The sequence below is a fragment of the Rattus norvegicus genome, chromosome Y (genome assembly GCF_036323735.1).
Source record: "Rattus norvegicus strain BN/NHsdMcwi chromosome Y, GRCr8, whole genome shotgun sequence".
NCBI classification, from domain to species: domain Eukaryota; kingdom Metazoa; phylum Chordata; class Mammalia; order Rodentia; family Muridae; genus Rattus; species Rattus norvegicus.
In genome coordinates this window covers 26,344,919-26,364,032 of record NC_086040.1, presented here as the reverse complement: position 1 = coordinate 26,364,032, position 19,114 = coordinate 26,344,919, and the positions used below count along the sequence as shown (strand labels likewise).

At 36.9% G+C, this 19,114-nt stretch overlaps 1 long non-coding RNA gene across 1 annotated transcript in view; it reads left to right on the top strand.

Annotated features, from left to right (window-relative positions):
- The first annotated feature begins 4,575 nt into the window (after positions 1-4,575).
- LOC134484332 (uncharacterized) overlaps positions 4,576-19,114 on the top strand; it is a 99,961-nt gene continuing 85,422 nt past the window's right edge. The window contains exons 1-3 of the long non-coding RNA XR_010061731.1: positions 4,576-4,738; positions 12,766-12,946; positions 17,647-17,845. This is a non-coding gene — a long non-coding RNA (uncharacterized LOC134484332). The remainder of the gene's footprint in view (positions 4,739-12,765; positions 12,947-17,646; positions 17,846-19,114) is intronic.

The window sequence follows — 19,114 nt, the reverse complement described above, 5'->3', positions numbered from 1 at the left end:
AGTGCCCACCTGACCAGGCGGTTGGGTCCTGTCTTTTTTCTTGAAGTTGAGTTTTAACTAGACCTCAAGCCATTCCTCTCCCTGCCCATTCTCATGAATGTTATGTTTGGCCTGAAGAAAGGATCAAGGAAATATATCCAAAACCCTCAAGTGTGTCTCTGGGAACTCAGGAATTTAGATATTACATTACTGATATCTAATGGGACTCCAGAACCACAGTCTATAGTCCATGCTGTCCTTTGTTTTACTGATATCTGGAATTTTTGGAAAATATAAGAATTTGGGAGTTTATCATTTGAAGTAGGTACACAATATTTAAACTGCTGTATCCATTATAGCTGGGCCCCCTTTGTTGCCAAAATCATTGCATAAAACTGAATTGGAAAATAACATTTTTAGTACACATACAGGAATATTTAAAAATCCCCTATCATAGAATGTACAATAAGAAAATGTAATACAATATTCAGTGAATTAAAGTTGTGTGGTGCAAATACTGGCATTTGGGAAATAGAGAAAACCTAGGAAATAGCACGGTATGTCACAGGAATGGAACTGGGAATAAAATTATTATCCTTAAGAATATCCTCCACTTTATGTACCTAGATCATTTCTACCTCTGCCAAGCCTCTGAATAACTTCTTCCATTCAGAGCATGTAGCCAATAATGAACAAAGAGAAGTCTCTAGTTTTAGAGAGATGTAGTACATAAAGGTTTCCACTGTGTCACATGATACACTCCTGGAAAAGGCACCCTCAAATCTGGTCAATGTAAGGAAAGCTGTTTAGCAGTTAGGCCATGGAATTCTCAGAGACACCATCATTAGGCCTGCCCTGAAAAATCTCTTCTATCCTGGAGAGTCCGAAGTTTTTCGGTGATGACACAAGCTTTGGCACGACAGCAACTCACAGATATTCCTTCAGTACCTCTAGGGTTTACTATTTGGCTAATAATTCAGAATAAACAACAATTTGGGAGGGAGATCAGGGAGGATGAAGAGATTAGAGATGGGGAGATGGAAGTTGGCTTTCTCTCTTGGTATAAAAAAAAATTCTTCGTCCATGGGAAATTTCAGTGAGTCCAGGGTATTAGTTAAGTGTGTTCTGAAGAGATAGCCTTGATCTGAGCTTTCCACATATGGGAATCAGGAGTAGGGTGCCTCTCAAAAGCATCTGTTCTTCCCTTTTTTTTTATGGTTCCTGGAAGTCAGAGAGTTTATATCATTAACAGCTTTATCCCAAAAGTCAGGTTATTTGATGGGCACCGTTGTTCCGTAGAGCTCATGGCTTTTATTTGTTTTGCCCAGAAGAAAAAGGTCCTGAAGAAGAAGGGAGGAAAGAAAAGTATTTTGTCCTCAGCTCAGAGGAAATTCCTCATTGATTTGGATTCCTATAGTGCAGTTTATCTCTGACACTGATAATTGGGAGAGAGAAGTGCTTTTACTTGATATTTCATCATCTCAGTCTTTCCACTAGTATTACTCTATCATTGCCTGACAGTGACCCTTTAGATTTCTGAGTCAATAGGTGTGATTAGCTTGCAGTTTTCTTCTCTTTTTCTTCTTTCTTTTTTTATTTTTTAGACAATTTCATCGCTCTTTTAAATTATTGATTATATATTTATTTCAAATGTTATTTTCTTTCCCAGTTTCCTGCCATAAGTTCCCTACCCAGAACCCTCCCATTTTCTATAACCCCATTTACTGCCCTTGACATTCTCTTTAACTAGTAGTCAAAGCTAGATTGGACCAAGGGCTTCTCCTTCCATTGGTGCCAAACAAGGCAATCCTCTGCTACATATGAAGTTTAGACATAGGTATGTCAAGTACAGTCTTTGACAATTGGTTTAGTAACAGAAATCTCTGCTTCATTTGCATTATTTTTCTTATGGTATTGAAAGTCTTTCAGCTCTTGTAATCCTTTCTTAAAATCTACCAAAAGGGGTGGGTTTAAAGTTCACTTGTCTACCACTACCATTCACTTCTTCATTTGACAAGCTCTAGCCGTGTCTCTCAGGAAAGAATTATATCTTGTTACTCTCAGTGACAATTCTCTGCATTATCTAGATTTGGTGGCTGAATATATATATATATATATATATATATATATATATATATATATATATATTTGCTGTCTCCTACAACTATGAGCTTTGGTGGAATTTTAATTTGGATTCTGGGAAACTAGATCAAAGATTTGGAATCGACAAAGAACAATGCCAAATATAAACCCTCATGGTATTATGAAACCAATGAGGTAATGATGTTGAGGATTCAATGGACCTCACCGATTCCTCTGCATGCCCATCCTACTGAATCTTATGTTTGGACTAAAGAAAGAATCATGGTTAAATATCCAAAAGCCTCAATTCTGCCCTTGGGAACACAGGAGGTAGATATTAGAGAACTGATATCTAGTATGGATACAGATCCACATTCTATAATTCCTGTTTTCCTTTTCTTTACTGATGTCCGGTAAATTTTTGATAAAATAGGATTATGGAGTTTATCTTTTCAAGTAGTACACAATATATACACTGGTATATTCACGCTATGGCTGGGGCCTCTTCGTTTCCTACGTCATTGAAAAATTGAATTAGAAAACAGAATTTTTGAGTACACTCAGGAATATATATATAGCAAGGAATGTACAGTGAAAAAATGTAGTAATATATTCACCCAATTAAAGATCTGTAAGGAAAATACTGGCCTTTTGGAAACAGAGATAACGTAGAAAATTGAACGGTATATCACAGGAATCAACCTGGGAAAAAAATTATTATCCAGAAGAATCTCCTCCACACATATTTTCTACCCATGTCAAGCCACTGACTTTCTCCATTCAGAGCATGTTACCAATAATGAAGCAAATAGAAGTCTCTAGCTTTAGAGAGATGTAATATGTAAAGGTTTCCTCTGTGTCCCAGGAGACATCCTGTAAAGGGGACCCTCAAATCTCTTCAATGTAAATAAAGCTGTTTAGAAGGTAGGCCATTGCAGTTCTCAGTGGCATCACCATTAGACCCTCCCTGAAAAATCTCTTGTACCCTGGAGAGCCCTAGTTTCTTCAGTGATGTCAAAAGTGTTGTTGTGTCCGCATGTGCCTCTTGGATATTCCTTCAGTACCAATAGTGTTTACTATTTGGCCACTAATTCAGAGTAAACAGCCATTTGGGAGGGAGAACACAGAGGATGACAATATCAGAGATGGAGAGAAGGAAGCTTGAATTCTGTCTTGGTATAAAAAAAGGAAGAAAAATATGGTTCATGAGAAACTCAGTGGGGCCTGAATAGCCATTGAGTGGTTTCACTAAACAGATAGACTTGATCTGAGTGTTCCACATATGGGATTCAGGAGCAAGATGCCTCTCAGAAGCATCTGGACTTGCCTGCTTGTTATGGTTGCTGGAAGGCAGAGAGTTTATATCGTTCATTTCTTTATTCCAAAAGCCAGTTGTTGGGAAGGGGTCCATTGTTTTTCTGAGAGCTCATCACATTTATTTTTGTTACACCGTAGTAAAACATCCTAAGGAAGAAGAGAAAGACAAATTTTATATCCTCAGCTCAGTGTAAACTCCTCCATGCTTTGGATTCATAAAGTGCAGTTTGTGTCTGACACGGATATCTAGGAGAAAGAAGTGCTTCTAGTCGATGTTTGATCATCTTACTCTTTCCACTAGAATTACTCTGACTACCATTCCCTGACAGTGAATCATTAGATTCCTGAGTCAATGGGTGTGATTAGCAGGCAGTTCTCTTTTGTATTATTTCTTAATTTTTTTAACATTTTTTTTGCCCTTTTAGTTGGATATTTCTTTTTTTTTCTTTTCTTTTATTCAGAGATGGGGACCAAACCCAGGGCTTTGCACTTGCTAGGCAAGTACTCTACCACTGAGCAAATCTCCAACCCCTAATTGAATATTTATATATTTTCATTTCAAATGTTATGTTTATATTCAGTTTCATTTCCACAAGATCCCTAAGCAGTCCCCCTCCTATGACTCTATAACCACACTTATTACCCCTTGACTTTCCCATTCACTAGGAGTCAAACCTATGGATGACCAAGGGCTTCTCCTTCCTTTGGTGCCCTACAAGTCCTTGCTCTGCTACATATGCAGATGGAGACATAAGTGTGTCCATGTACAGTCTTTGAACATTGGTTTAGTACCAGGTTTGTTGGCATCTTTGTTCTTATTGAGTTGAAAGACCCTTCAGCCCTTGTAATCCTTACTCAAAATCTACCAACAAGAGTTCCGTTTTCAGTTCACTGGTTTGCCACTGGCATTCACTTTTGTATTTGACATGCTCTAGCTGAGTCTCTCAGGAAGGATCTATATCTGGTTCCTGGAAGAATGCACTTATTACGTTCATCTATCTTATCTAGATTTGTTACTCTCTCTCTCTCTCTCTCTCTATATATATATATATATATATATATATATATATATATATATACTGATATATACTGTATATATATATTTGGTGGCTTCTATAATTATGACGTTAGGTGGAATATTGCCATGGATACTGCACAATTAGCTCAAGAATGTAGAATCAACAAATGACAATGCCAAATAGACTCCCTCCTGTTCTTAAGAACCTATTAAATTTGAGGTATACCTGGACCTCACTCATTCCTCTCCCTTCCCATCCTCCTGAATCTTATGTTTGGCCTAAAGAAAGAATCATGGTAAAACATCCAAAACCCTCAAGACTGGCCGAGGGAACACAGGAAGGTAGATATTAGAAACTGATATCTAATGGAACTACAATACTGTATTCTACAGTCTATGTTGTCCTTTGTGTTACTGATGTCTGGTAATTTTAGGAAAAAATAAGGATTTGGGAGTTTATCTTTTGAAAAGAGTACACAATATTTACACTGTTATATTCACTCTAAAACTGACCCCCTTTGTTACCAAAATCATTGGAAAAAATTGAATTGAAAAGAGGAATATTTAAGTTCACATACGGGAAAAAATATATAGAGTCCTATACCAAGGAATGTACAATAGGAAAACGTAATACAATTTTCATTCAATTAAAGGTCTGCAAAGAAAATCCTGGTCTTTGGGAAACAGAGAAAACCTAACAAATTGAATTGTATCTCACAGGAATATACCTGGAAATAGAAATATCCAGAAGAATCTCCTCCACCTTATGTTCCCAGAACTTTTCTACCTATGCCAAGCCCCTGACAAAGTTTTTCCATTCAGAGCATGTAACCACTAATGAAGCAAAAATAAGTCTCTACCTTCAGAGAGTTGTAGTATGTATAGGTTTTCACTGTGTCACTGGAGACACTCCTGTAAAGGGCACCCTCGAATCTGGTTAATATAAGGGAAAGCTGTTCCCCAGGTAGGCTATGGCAGTTCTCAGTGACATCATCATTACACCTTCCCTGAAAAATGTCTTGTATCCTGGAGAGCCATTGCTTCGGCTGTGATGTCAAAAGTGTTGTTGTGTCTGCAACTGCCTCATTGATATTCTTTCAGTATCTCTAAGGTTTACTAATTTGCTTCCAATTCAGAGTAAACAGCCATTTGGGAAAGAGAACAAAGAGCATGATGATATCAGACATGGGGAGAAGGAAAGTGGCTTTCTGTCTTGGTATAAGAAAAGGAAGAAATATGTCAACAATGGGAAAGCTCAGTCATTCCTGGGTAGGAGTTGAGTGGGATCGCTGAAGAGATAGCCTCGTCAGAGCCTTCCACATATGTTAATCAGGAACAGGAACCTCTCAGAAGCATCTGTAATTCCCTGCTTGTTATGGTTCCTGGTAGTCAGAGGGTTTATATCATTAATTTCTTTCTTCCAAAAGCCTGGTTTTGAGAAGGGCACAGTTGTTTTACTGAGAGCTCATGGCTTTTATTCCTTTTGGCTCATGTTTGTAAAGAATTTAGTTCTTGATAACTTGAACCCTTCAGGTCTGTAGGAAGGCACATCACTTTTGTCACAGTGTTAGAATCAGTTGCTCACCGTTACTATTAGTAATACTACTCGCTGGGGACAGCACACATGATAGTTTACCTTTGGCCAACACTTAGTTTCCAAACAACATCCTTCGTATTTTATCACTTACACAAACATGAAATCTTATTACTGTGTCTTCATATTCTTTGAATTTTATCACTATTCACTCCATCCATTATTACTATCTTTGTCTCAAGAGTTGTTTCTTGTTTATCGTACAACAGTGTGCATCTACCCTGAGCTTTTTCTAACCACAAGTCTGTGCAATGTGGTTTCCTTCTGTTCCCCTTTCTTCAAACCCTCCCCCTCCATAGTAAACAGTATGTTCAATGATGTTGCACCTTAATTGTTGGTTACTTCCTATCTTGTCTTTCTCCCCATGCTCATTCAGTTGAATCCATTACTCTTTGGACACATCTGTTGCTTAGGGAGCTCTTTCCCAGGGTGTCAACTTGCCTTATTCTTTCCCTTCATTTAGATCTCTGTTTAATGCTGTATTCTCAGTGAGGCATTCAGTGAGCACACTACATTATATGGTCTCCTCTCTATTTTTCTATCCCTTTAGCCATATTAGTTTTCTTCAGATGCTTGTGACATGACAGTGCATCACATACTCCTGTCTCTACTTGCCACTAATATGTAAGAAATAGTTGTACTTGGTCTCAAACACCTTTATTGCTGGACTTTTGTCTCTAATCACTAGAATACTACATGCAGCATAAGAGAAGTTTAACAATATTTGGAGAAGTCTGAATGGATTGAAGAGAAAACCAATTGAAATTAAGTGATGTACAGAACTTTATTATTTCTTGGATGCTTTTTCCTCAGAATTGCCTACTTTATATCACAAAGTTATAAACCTATTTGCAAGGCATTGCAGGAACTTTCCAATTGACTGTATGTTTTCATTGTATTATTAGAGTTTTGTAGCTAGAAAGACAGGTCAGCCATTACAACCAAAACTTCAAGGTCCTCCTTCCCACTAGTTGCTAAAAAGTATTATGCACACAAATCATACAATTTAATATTGCTGAGTTATGATAATTTTTAACCAGTTTCTGTGCATGTAGGGTAATTATAGTTTACGTGTCTAGGATACATGAAACGTCTACAGTACACACGACCAACCAGATTACCAAGCTGCCATGGAAAGACCAGAACTCGGTCTGACTTTCAGTTCCAGGTCCACCATTTATGGGTTGTTTTGGTCCAATGGAAAATTCTTCTTTTCTACAGCAGTTTCCTCATCTATTCAATGAACTCAGTACCTTAAATATACAGGATTATTATAAATTTATCTTTATTTGTTCATCTATAAGTAACTTAGAACCTGAAGTTTTTGTATTATCCATAAATGTAAATGTGACCCCTGCACAGTTAGAATATCAGAGGAACAAGGCAGGCATTGTTCCCTTTTGTTTTGAGGCTGGGTTTCTCTATTGTTTACCTCGGCTATGCCATTCAAGCTGGCCTATAGGTGTCTAATATTCTCCTATCTCACCCTGCTATCCAGTGGATGGAGCACAAGGATTATAGATTCATGTTATAAAATCTTGCTTTTTATGTGGATTTCTTGCATTCAAACTCAGATCCTCACACTTGCACCTTAAGCTCTCTGCTCACTATGCTATTTCCCCAGTAAACCCGCAAGTCACCTTTATGTGACTTGAACACATAGGAACTGCCCTTGACCGCAATGAGTCTTTAGACAAAAAAAAAAGGGTTTGGGCGTACAGAGGAAGGAGAGGGTTATGTAGTTCAGTAGCAAAATGATTGCCTGTCTCAAATGGACTCCTGAGTTCAGTCCCCAGTACTGAAAAACTAGGAGAAGTCAATCCTTAAGAGTTAAATAAGTCAGGAAAAAAGCAGATTTCTTTCTTTTCATGTGAATTAAAGGAAAGGGAGATTTTGGGTTTTTTTATTTTTTTAACTTATTTGACAAGCTAAGTTTTTAGTAAACATAGACTGTATTACTCTGAGTTTATTTTTAATGCATGCAGTTTATATATCTAACATTTTGCATTACACTCTAACCTCAGAACCTTTTTTTGTTTGATTTTTGTGAGTATTGGTGAGGGGTAGGGTAAACAGATAAGGCCAGCTGTCTGTCTTTATTTAACTCCACTCAGGTACTGAGAAGATAGCACTGTTGAGAGTCAGAGAGAAACACAGCAGCGGTAAAGCAAGTACAAGCAAGATTCTTTTCATTTTGCATTCACATAAAAATTATGTGAAAAATTGCTATGGTCTCTCAAGGGAACATGACCTAGTGTTCAATAATTTTCAATAAAAAATCTCATATCCCAGAGTTTTAATTTCATAAAAATAATTTTTTCTATACAGATTTTTGTTTTTCAGTTTTTCTTCTATTAACCTTTGCTCAATTTAAAATAATCAAATTATGCCAGATTTCACTTATGACTTAACAATTGCAGTAGACTTAAGTGTATAAAATAAGCACTTGTAAATTAATGGTAGGACTATTGATTGTTGAAATCCTTTTTGAGAATAATTGGTAGTATATGTAAAATGTTAAAAAATTTAATTATATTGTTTTTTATAAATGTACAACCTAAGAGGCTACAATACAAAGAAATATTTTTGTGCCAATGTGCCTACAACAGTAGCAGCCTCGAAGCCTCTCACATAGCCATATATTTGGAGTGTACAGGAGTTGTGTTGCTCTGTATAGTGGCACATCTTGGCAGTAATACTGGAAGTGAAAGGTAGGCATAGCACTTCAGAGTGTTGCTAGGCACTATTTACCAAAACGGAGGTAACCTATGTTTGTGGGCAGTAACCTATGAACCTCTCTAGGAATAGAGATAAGTGCATACACCTACGTATAAGCACTCGAGAACATTAGTAACTGTACTATGTTTATGTCCCCAAACTGGAACAATACAAAGTTCTATCAACAATGTAATAGATGTTTTGTTTTGTTTTGTTTTTTTCCCAATGTGATGGTGTGGAGAAGAGAGAGGAATGAACTGAAGCCACATACAGGGACACAGATGAAAGTTTATAACTGAGGTTTATAGAACATGAAACTAACCATTTAAAAATAAACAAAAGAAGCCAAACTCCAAAAATACGCTTATTTCATTTAGCTCACAAAAAGATTGACAATTCGTATTAGAAGACAGTTCTTACTTCCCATGGCTGGAAAGGGATGTAAAGCGCAGGCACTGTTTTGTGATGAGTTTCAACAGTGATTTAGGACCCAAAACAACAAAAGAAAACATATCCACCAACTGGATTCAATGCAGCAAAGATTATAATGAAAAGATATAGAATAGACTTCTGTTTGGGGCATTGTTTTTTTTTTTTTTTTTTTTTTTGAGTTCACAGACATGTTCTGATTTGTAAATATTTTACATACAAGTCCAGAAGGCTCTGGAACCAGATTACTGAAATTAAATATTTGTGTCCTTAGATGACGTACTTGATTTAACTCTGTTTCTTCATTTAGCTCCTGTAAAATCATGTATGTTTTTACTGTGAAAATAAAATTATACACAGCAAGAAACATAAAACATCACTTAGCCCAAAAGATGCTAATGAATGTTAGTATCCTCTCACTAAGATTTTAAACTATGTGAGAGTTTAGAATAGAACAGTATGCAGCTTTTATTATATGGATCCATTATTCACAGAGGTGGTATTCTTATTCTTAGATAGAAACTCCATGAACTCAGCTTATTCCATAATTACTTGAGTTTTTTTGCGGCCCTCTCACATCAGCCATCAGTCAAGACCGTCTACCAGAGACACAGTCACAACACATTCTCAATAGGGGTACCTCTTCCCAGGTCACTCTACGTTATGTCAAGTTGACCAGACAGAATTAGAAATTTTGGAATGTTGGAGCAAATCCGTGAGTGGCAAACAGTTAAAACAGTTAATCTTAAGATGGAATTTCAATGTCAACTTCAATATTTTATTACTTTCCCCCTTTGTAATTACTTCTTTTAGTGAAATGAAGTGTATAAAAGATGAACACTCCTTCTTTGTGTGTGTGTGTGTGTGTGTGTGTGTGTGTGTGTGTGTGTGTGTGTGTCAGATTCCTGTATACAGGTATACCCAGCATGTGTACATGAAAAAGCCCAAAAGAGGATAACAGATGTCTTTCTTATCCCTGCTTTATTCCCTTAGGCCAGGTTGCTCACTGAACTTGAGGCTGATTATTTTGCTAGGCTGCTGGTTAGTGAACTTTCCCGGCATGACTGGCTTCATGATACAGCACTAAATTATAAGTATCTATGACAAAGCCTGTTTTTATATGGTGCAAACTCACTTTGTCATGCTTGCTTAAGCTGTTTTTTGACCTCAGAATTAACTATTTTACAAGAAGATGTCAATATTGTTATACAATCTACCTAAACCTTTTATTGTCTTAGAAGGGAGCCCAGTCACAAATTTCTATTGCTCCAGCTGTCGACAACTACAGAACTTTTCTGTCTTTATGGATATACCTCCAGTAGATAGTCCATGTGATTGAAGTCTTGTGGCATTTTCACTTAGTGTGTTCTCAATATTCATTTACGTTGTGGCATCAATCCGTACTACGTTCCACATATCACTTTTTGTTTATCCATTCGTCCATTCATAGACTCTTTGGGTCTTCTAAACTTAAAATTTTTCATTGTTTCTATTATGATATTAGGACCTATGGGCATATGCTTGCTATGGCTCACATGTATTGATCAGAAAACACTGTACGGGTGACGTAGGTGAGTTGTTTCCCTCCTATTGGGGCGAGAAATGGAACCCAAGTAGGTGTGCAGGCTTGGGGCATGTTTAACTTTATAGGAAAGCATCTTATTTTCTTCTATAGAGGTTATACCGCTTTCCATTACTACCAGTAATGTATGAGGGTGCTTTTACGTCCATCCAAGTGGATGTGAGGTATTGTCTTAGTTTTTAAGTTGCATTTTCCTAATAACTTATCATTTTAAGCATTTTTCTTTTAGAACAGTATGAGAACAGATGATATTTCTATTGACCAAGAGGAAACTGAGAACCAGAAATTCTAAATCAAATAATTTCTCCTACTAGGATTTGATATTTGATTTATATATTTGATTTCAAAGCAACACTTTTTCTGACCTGTTATTTTTAAGTTACTAAATATTTTTTTAAAAAAATGATTATATAAATTAAGGAAATATAATTTGGTTGAGATGAAATGAAAGAGCACAGTAGGTGCTGGGAAAAAACCCACTTTTTAAAAGGTAAGATGCATTAGGACTGAAGTGGGAGTAGTGTAGCATAGGTTTGGGAAAAGTAATTTGGAGAGTAGATGTCTTTAAGAGCTTTAATTTGCAGAGCTAAAGTGTTTGAATATCAGAATTGTAGGAAGTGGAGATCAATAGTGTTCCCGAGTGGTGTGAATGGGCATATAAGCAACATAGTACTTGAGAGCACCAGCTTCGTGCACAGTTATAAAAGTTGCAGCCAGGTGTGGAGGCAGAGGAAGATGGGTACCTTCAAGTACAAGGCCAGGCCAACCAAATGTTACATTTAGCTCAATAATCCAGAGCAAACTCCTCAACCTTTCTGTGCTCTTGTTTTCTCCATCAACATAGGCATAATAATTTAAATTCATGAAGCTATTATAATGATTTAAACTATTTTACATGTAAATGTACCAAGAACAAAGTAAACTCTTAATGTTTTAAACATTCCATAGATGTCAACTATTATTATGTAACATTTGCCTTGTGTTTTGTATCTTTTCATTTTACAACAAATCTGTGCAGTAGAAGTAAGTGTAATTAGTGTAATGACAGAGACAGCAAAGTAGAAGAGGTTGTATCATATAGAAAGCTCCCATTGACTAAACTAGTCTTATACTAGGCATGGCACATATTTAATGCCAGGATACAGAAGGCAGAGGAAAGATGATCCCTGTGTTTGAAGCCAGTCTGGTCTACATAGCATGCTGCAGGATTGTCATGACTGCATGTCTCAAACAAAAACCAAGTCTGGTCTTACTGTTCAATGCCATTTAAACCTGCTGTTTTATACTTTAGAAAAAGAATGAAAATTAAAAAAAACATATAGAACTATGGAATAACATGATTAAAAAAGTTTGATAGAAATTAATCTAATGGAACTCTGCAGCATAAAGAGGTAGAAGAAATATGCCTAGATGCATATTTATTGACTATTAAGATTATCTATATACAGATTGTCTTTGTAGAAATATTTTGTCCTAGGTCTGTGACTTAGAGAATTATGAGAAAAGATATTTAAAGGGAACATGGTAGATAACTAACCAATATATTTCTTTCAGTTGTTTATAAACTTGAAATAGATAGAACTGTGTGGTCCTTGATAAGAATCTACTGTGGTAGCTATCTTCTGATTGAATTCCTTTTTCTACTGAGCATCAACACAAATGGTTGGAGACAAGCTGGAGTAAATCATTTCCTCACCTTTTAACTTAATTCAAGAAACAATTTGTCTCATCATCATCCCTTTGAGGTAGTACAGCACAGAGTCTTGTGAACATGTCCTTGCTAAAAGAATGGCCAGCTCACTAGGAGTCTCCTGAGTGTTCTCCGCTCTCACAGAGCATCTGACTTACTGGTACTCCATAGATGTACTCCACTCTGAGTGACTGAATGCAAGGGTGTTCATGAATAACCTGATCAGTGCTCAAGTCAACCTCCCACTAGAGGATTATTGAACTGTGCATCATTTTATATATATTTGTTTATTAAAGGCTATTCTGTGTAATGATAATGAGGAACTTTCTCTCTTTTGTCTTCCCTCTGCTTTACAGATTGCTGAATTCCTGGTGATATTATGGTTCCTGAGTCTTCTGCCGTGCTTCTTTGCTCCAATTGGTATCATCCCAATATATGTGTATTCACTTGCGCTTTATGGGTTTATGCACTTCTTTCTTATCAACCCCCCAAAAAACTTTCTACTATAAATCCAGATTTTGGTTGTTTAAACTTCTGGTAAGTCTAGAAGGCATGCACAATATTTTGAGCATAGTACATTAGCACTGACTTCCTCAAATTCCTCACTGGACTGTTGGATTGCACAGCCTTAGAGGGAGGATTCACATTGGGACAAGGGAATAGTGCCCAGATTCAGGAGTAAGTGCTTTTGTTGGATACCAGATATACTTGAACATTTATAACATGGAAGTCAGATAGTGAATTGATTGTATATATTATAATTAATTAACCAGTGTGGTAAAATATAGCACTTTTTTTTCTAAAGAAAAGAGAGTCAGGCAGAGTGTTATTGTATAATCCCTTACTTAGAATTTGAAGGTAGAAGGATCAGAAGTCCAAGGCTACTTTATACTGCATTTACCTCAGTATTCTCTTAGATTTCCTCTAACTATAAATCCCTATGAAGTGTTTATTTTTGTCTAAAACATATATGTGAGTGCCTACATATATGTATATGTATGGGTACCACATATGTGGTTGGTATTCATGAAAGCCTAATGAGTGTGTCTGATCCCTGAATTTTGAGTTGTAGACAGTGGTGAACCAAGCATGGGTGATGGGAACTAAGCTCCTTTCTCCACAAAATCAGCAGTACATAACTATAGAGCCACCGATCTAGCATTTCTATAAACTTATTTCTAAATGACGGTTTTGGAAGATTCAGAAAGCTTACTGTGATGATGTTGCAATAGCAGGATGGTATAGATGCGTACTTTGTGAGCAGTGCCTCGGTGAGTCCTTTTTTTTTTTTTTTTTTTGAGTAGGAAGCCATCATTTCATGCATAATTACTTTCTCTGATGAGTAGAATGATCCCTGTTGAATGGATGGGTATCTAGGTCTGAACTGTGTGATGATAAATTTAGACTGATTGGTTGAATAGGCTAGAGTGAGGTATAAAAAGGATTAACACACTAGTAAACGTCTTCTTTGAAGAAGTGATTTGTTGCTTTTATAATATCATTACTAAAACAGAAGTGTTATAGGGTATAGGTCATTTAAAATCAGTTCGACTATTTACTCAAACTTCATTTATAAAATTATTCCCTAAAATGTATGTCAGAGTATTAACTTAATGTTTTCACCATAGTTTTATTTATTGAAAATGTTTGTAAAATTTTGTCCTAAAATAAATATCTTATTTCCCTTTTTTCTCCATTATTTTTACTGAAAAATACTTGGTCTTAAAAAAAAGATTGCTCAACATTTATATTCATAGTTGTATCGGAATCTTTATAATTGACTTATGCTACCTTCTTTCCCCCCCAAAAAAATTAAGAAATTTAAGTACTATCTTTCTGCAAAGTTACTGTGTCAAATATAGTGCATTCTATTTATACTAAGGAAGTCTTTTGTCCTCTATCCTATCATTTTTTGCCCCAACTAGGAATCCAATTAGATAGCACAAAGTCCCAGACTTTCCAATATTAACATTACCTCATTCTTCTAGTAAGCTAACTAAAGTTTTAAAATAGAGTCCTTAGTTATATCATTAGCGATCAATTTGTTTGGTTTTGTTTATTTTTGTTGCTGCTGCTGCTGTTGTTGTTATTTTTCAAGGCACGTATTTCAGTGTGGCCCTGTTTGTCTGAGATCAGGATCTACAGAACAGGCTAATCTTGAACTCACCCAGATCTGCTGCCTCTGACTCTAAAGGCATGTGAAATGAGTGCCTGGGCACAGATCAGGTTTTACTAATTTTTTTGAGTAAAATTGTGTGTGCATGGACATGAACTCAAGGGACCTGGAGAGTGTTCAGTGGTTATCAGCACAGGCTGAGGATCATAGAATCAAAATATATCGGCTCCAGAGACCAGTGTCTCAAAACTTGTCATTATTGTTTCCATAGCTAATTCAAACCTTATCTGTTATAGATGATATTCAAGATTGATTCATATTATATAGTCATGTATCCCTCTGAAGAGAAATGTTTATAGAATAAAGAGAAAGAACCAACCACATCTGAGGGCAAGCCTGCCATAGTTTCCCTGGTTGAATGTGTCTACTAAATAAAAAAAGGATACATCCAGAGAGCTGGGAATTTAAGCTCATTTTCAGAATTACTATAGTGTCAGAGGAATGCAATATTATCTATAAATTTTCTTCTGTAATGTAAAGAAAAGGGAGACTAAGAGGATAAAGTCAAAAGCTATCTCTATCCATTCTCCTCCACGCAGGTACCACTGGGTCCCCTGCACAACAACCAGTATCTGGTTCTCCTCTGCAATGACAGGAATTTTTTTTTATAATTATAACAGGTTTAAAGAGAACCAGTAAAGTTGAATTTGTGTTAATGCGAATAACAAAGGACTATCTTAGGAAATACTATGAGAAAGTTTACCGTGCTGTTACACACTATGATCCTGGCCTTACTGAGTAAAGGCAGGAGAATTTCAAGTTAGAGGCCAGCCTGGGGTACATAGTGCAGCCTGTCTCAATCTACTCCCCTTAAGAGAATTGTTATAAGAATTGAGCTATACCCATTTATAAACTCTAAGAGAATATATTGCATGAGTTAGTTGCTTAACAACACATTTATCATTATTTTCAGAATAGTTGTCAGATGTGACTTTTGTGGAAATGTTAAGGCCAACACAGTCATTACCATTACATTAGTGAAATCAATATTATATAGTCTGTGGGTGCAGTCAAGTGGTAGAGTGCATGCCTCATATGCATAAGATCCTGGGCTTGAAACCCAATGCTCTAAGAGTGTCATTTAGGTTAGAGAATGCAACAGGCCTCAGATGATCACACTCCCTGCCTGTTTTTCTCTCCCTGATTTTGTGAGACAGGGTTTTTCTGTGCAGCTGTCCTAGAACTCACATTGTAGACCAGGCTGGATAACAATTCAGAGATCTGCATGCCTCTTCTTCCATCTTTTGGAATTAAAGGCATGAGCCACCACTGTCTGTCCCTTCCTGTCTTTTATAGGCAAAGAAGAGCTTTGTAGTCAGCCAAGTGTACCCTGTCCAACAAATGATTTGTAGTCCAACACCGGGTTGCCTCTTGTGCTTACATCACTTATTTTTCTTACTCCGTAGCACAGGCTAGCCTCAAACTTGTTGCACTGCTGCCTCAGCCTTCTAAGTGAAGGCCTACAGGAACGAACCACTATGGCTAGCATATTCTCCCTCCACTTGGTTTCTGCTTTCCCCAACGACAACCACACACTCATCCACTGTTTACCTTCCAATTTTGCATTCAACTCCTTCCTACTTTACTGGGTTACACACCCTCGTTGTCTGGGCTTAGTGTACGTGTGTTATTTATTGGTTTCCTTTTTAACAGCAGTCATTCTGAATGGTCAGCCTTGCAGTAGAGAACTGATTCTTTGTTTTCTCATTTTTTCCTTTCTTTTTCTCATTTTTGAGTATTTACTGCTGCCTTTCATAAGGTAGGCTTTGCCAATTTCTGGATGGCCGATCAGCTGAACAGCCTGTCAGTGATTCACATGGACCTGGAATATATGATCTGCTTTTACAATTTGAACTTAAATGGGATGAGAATAAGGGCCTGTTGCCAAATGATCCGCAAGATACAGTATGATTTTGTATTCACACTAGTGAATGCCAGCATAAACAAAGAACTGTTGGGAATGATAACTTCGACAGTTAATGTCATGATGAAAACTCATCCAATAGCATTACACACAGAATTAAATGTGCTTGGCACCCTGTTAGCAATCTCCTTATCTGAAATCATTTATTTGACATTTAAGTTGTGTTAGGATTTTAGTCAACCTCTTGCCAAAACATTTACAACTTACATTTAAAGAATTCTGCAGTTATATCTCAACGTTCATATGTGTTGGTAGCTGTATCACAACTGCTAGAGTGCCAGCAGCTAGTCCTCATAGAAATGCTCAGGATGCCATTGTAGGAGCCAGTGGTCCAAGTACTGATTGCTTAGAATCAGGTCAAATGCCTGAGAAAGAACATCCTGGTCAGTTCAGAAGTCTTGACCTTCTTCTGGCTCTTTACCCATGCTTAGGTGACACCAAGTTAATTTAGTTAGGAAGTTTGCATTAATTACAAAGATCTAAGTGTAGAGAGACCTAGCATGTACTCACAAAAGATAATGATAAATTGGGTATGGCAGGCCACCACTCACCTGCAATCCCAGCACTGAGGAGGCTGAACCGATAGGATTGCCAGTCATCCTGGGGTGCATAAATGAAATCCTGTCCCCAAAACAAAAACTACTGCAGAGCAGCAATAAAAAACAATAATGAGCCATAAGCGTTCTATGATTATGAGGAGGCCATAGAGCGTGTGCTCTGGGTGTATGTTTATAGTAACTTGCCACTTATAAAGCTGTCTCAGTACCCGTAATATTTCTACATTTTCCTATGTTTAAAGTCATATAACAAAGCATGTGTTTTTCTTCCCTTTATTCATAGACTCTTTTCCTATACTTTTATTACACTTGAAAAAAGTATAAAATTGTTTGAGTTGGTTCTAGGATATTCAGAAATCACAAAAAGAATTGCCCAGTAGTCACCTCAGCTTCTCTCGTTTTCTCAGCCACTAATGAGGTTGTGCAAGTAGTGTCTGCATAGGAGAAAGTGACTGTGAACCCACGGGATAGGGTTTTATGGATATGCTGATGGGTAGTTGTACTGTGTGAATAAATGGTATGAACAGTTAATTTATTTGAATTGCGATATTGTTTTCGTTCTTCTTTGAAATATTCACAGAACCAGAATTTTGCAACAGAAATACATACAGAGTGCAAGCCACTGTTCAGTGCATTCCTGCTTGGCTTCGCTTCATCCAGTGCCTGTGCTGGTACCGTGACAAAAGAAGAGCCTTTCCTCTTCCAGTAAATGCTGCCTGGCAAATACTCTACAACTTTCTTCACCCTGACATTTCCAGCCCTTTACAACACTCACAAAGGTAGGCTGAGTTCTCCCATCTGAGCCCTTACTACTGCATTCTGTTGCCCTGGACTCTGCCGTCCCTGCTGCTGGTTCTGGTGAGGCTTCAGTACCTGGACATCTCACTTTAGCCTTGAATATAGTTTTAATCTCATTTCAATTAACAGTTATTATCACTAAGATTTTCAGTCAATTGATTAGAATTGTGATGTTGTTTCAATCCTGTCTGTTGCTCAGTGTCTTTAACCTATGGGTGCGTTGGGTTTTAATTTAGTGGTTTAGAGTGTTTTTTTTTTTTTTTCTGTTCGTTTTTGAGGATTTTTTGTTGTTTTTCATTGGGGGGGTTGGGGAGGTTGAAATTTCCTTGTTTATTAGTGAGGTTAAGAAATGGTTAGGTGCACAAGAATCCCTCTTCCAACCAAGTATTTAATATTTAAGTATTTTCTTTGATGAACATGTAAGGATTGTTTACAGCCCATTTAACTGCAAATTGAGTTCTCTGATCGCTTCAGTTTCTCATTTCCATGGAATCCTGCTATGACTTGCTACTGATCTTCTGTTGGGAATAGAAAAAAAAAAGTCTTTTAAGTTTAGAACCAAATGCAGACACTCAGTTTGAATTTTTACCATTTCCCATGAACTGTCAGTGATTTGCCATCCTTGCACTAAAATGTATTCCTTCTTTGTCTGCTGAGTAGAGAGTATCAGCCCACACCTTACAAAGTGCAAAGAGCTTTGACTAATGCAGATTAGTAAAGAGCTTTTTAAATACACACGTAAATTGTTCTCAGTAAACTTTTCTGTGCGGCTCTATTGGGAGATATATTCAGAAGTACAAAACTACTGTTGCTGTAATATGTATCTGATGCCATGTCAGATGAGGTCACTGTTAGTTCCGTGATATTGGTGTCCCTGAACTTTCACAGTATGACATAGGGTCTGTGCTAGAATAGTAATGATAAATGTAGCCATTCTTGTTAAGTGTTAGAATTTAATTGAGTACCTCAGTGAAGGAAACACATCCACAGGAATTCCATAATTTTAGTTCTTGCTAAGGAATGCCAGTACTCAATACCAGTATGCACCTTGATTTATAGATTTGACAGTTGATTTGGAAAAAAAGATGTGATATGGCTTCTTTTACTAAATTATCAGAAACATCTGCCTCCTGTCTTAGATATAAATGAGTGCTGGGGTAGATTATACTAGTAATATATTTATTAGGAAGTTAAAATTGCTGGAAGGTACTATTGACACAAAATACAGCACTTACCTCAGGAAATAAGGA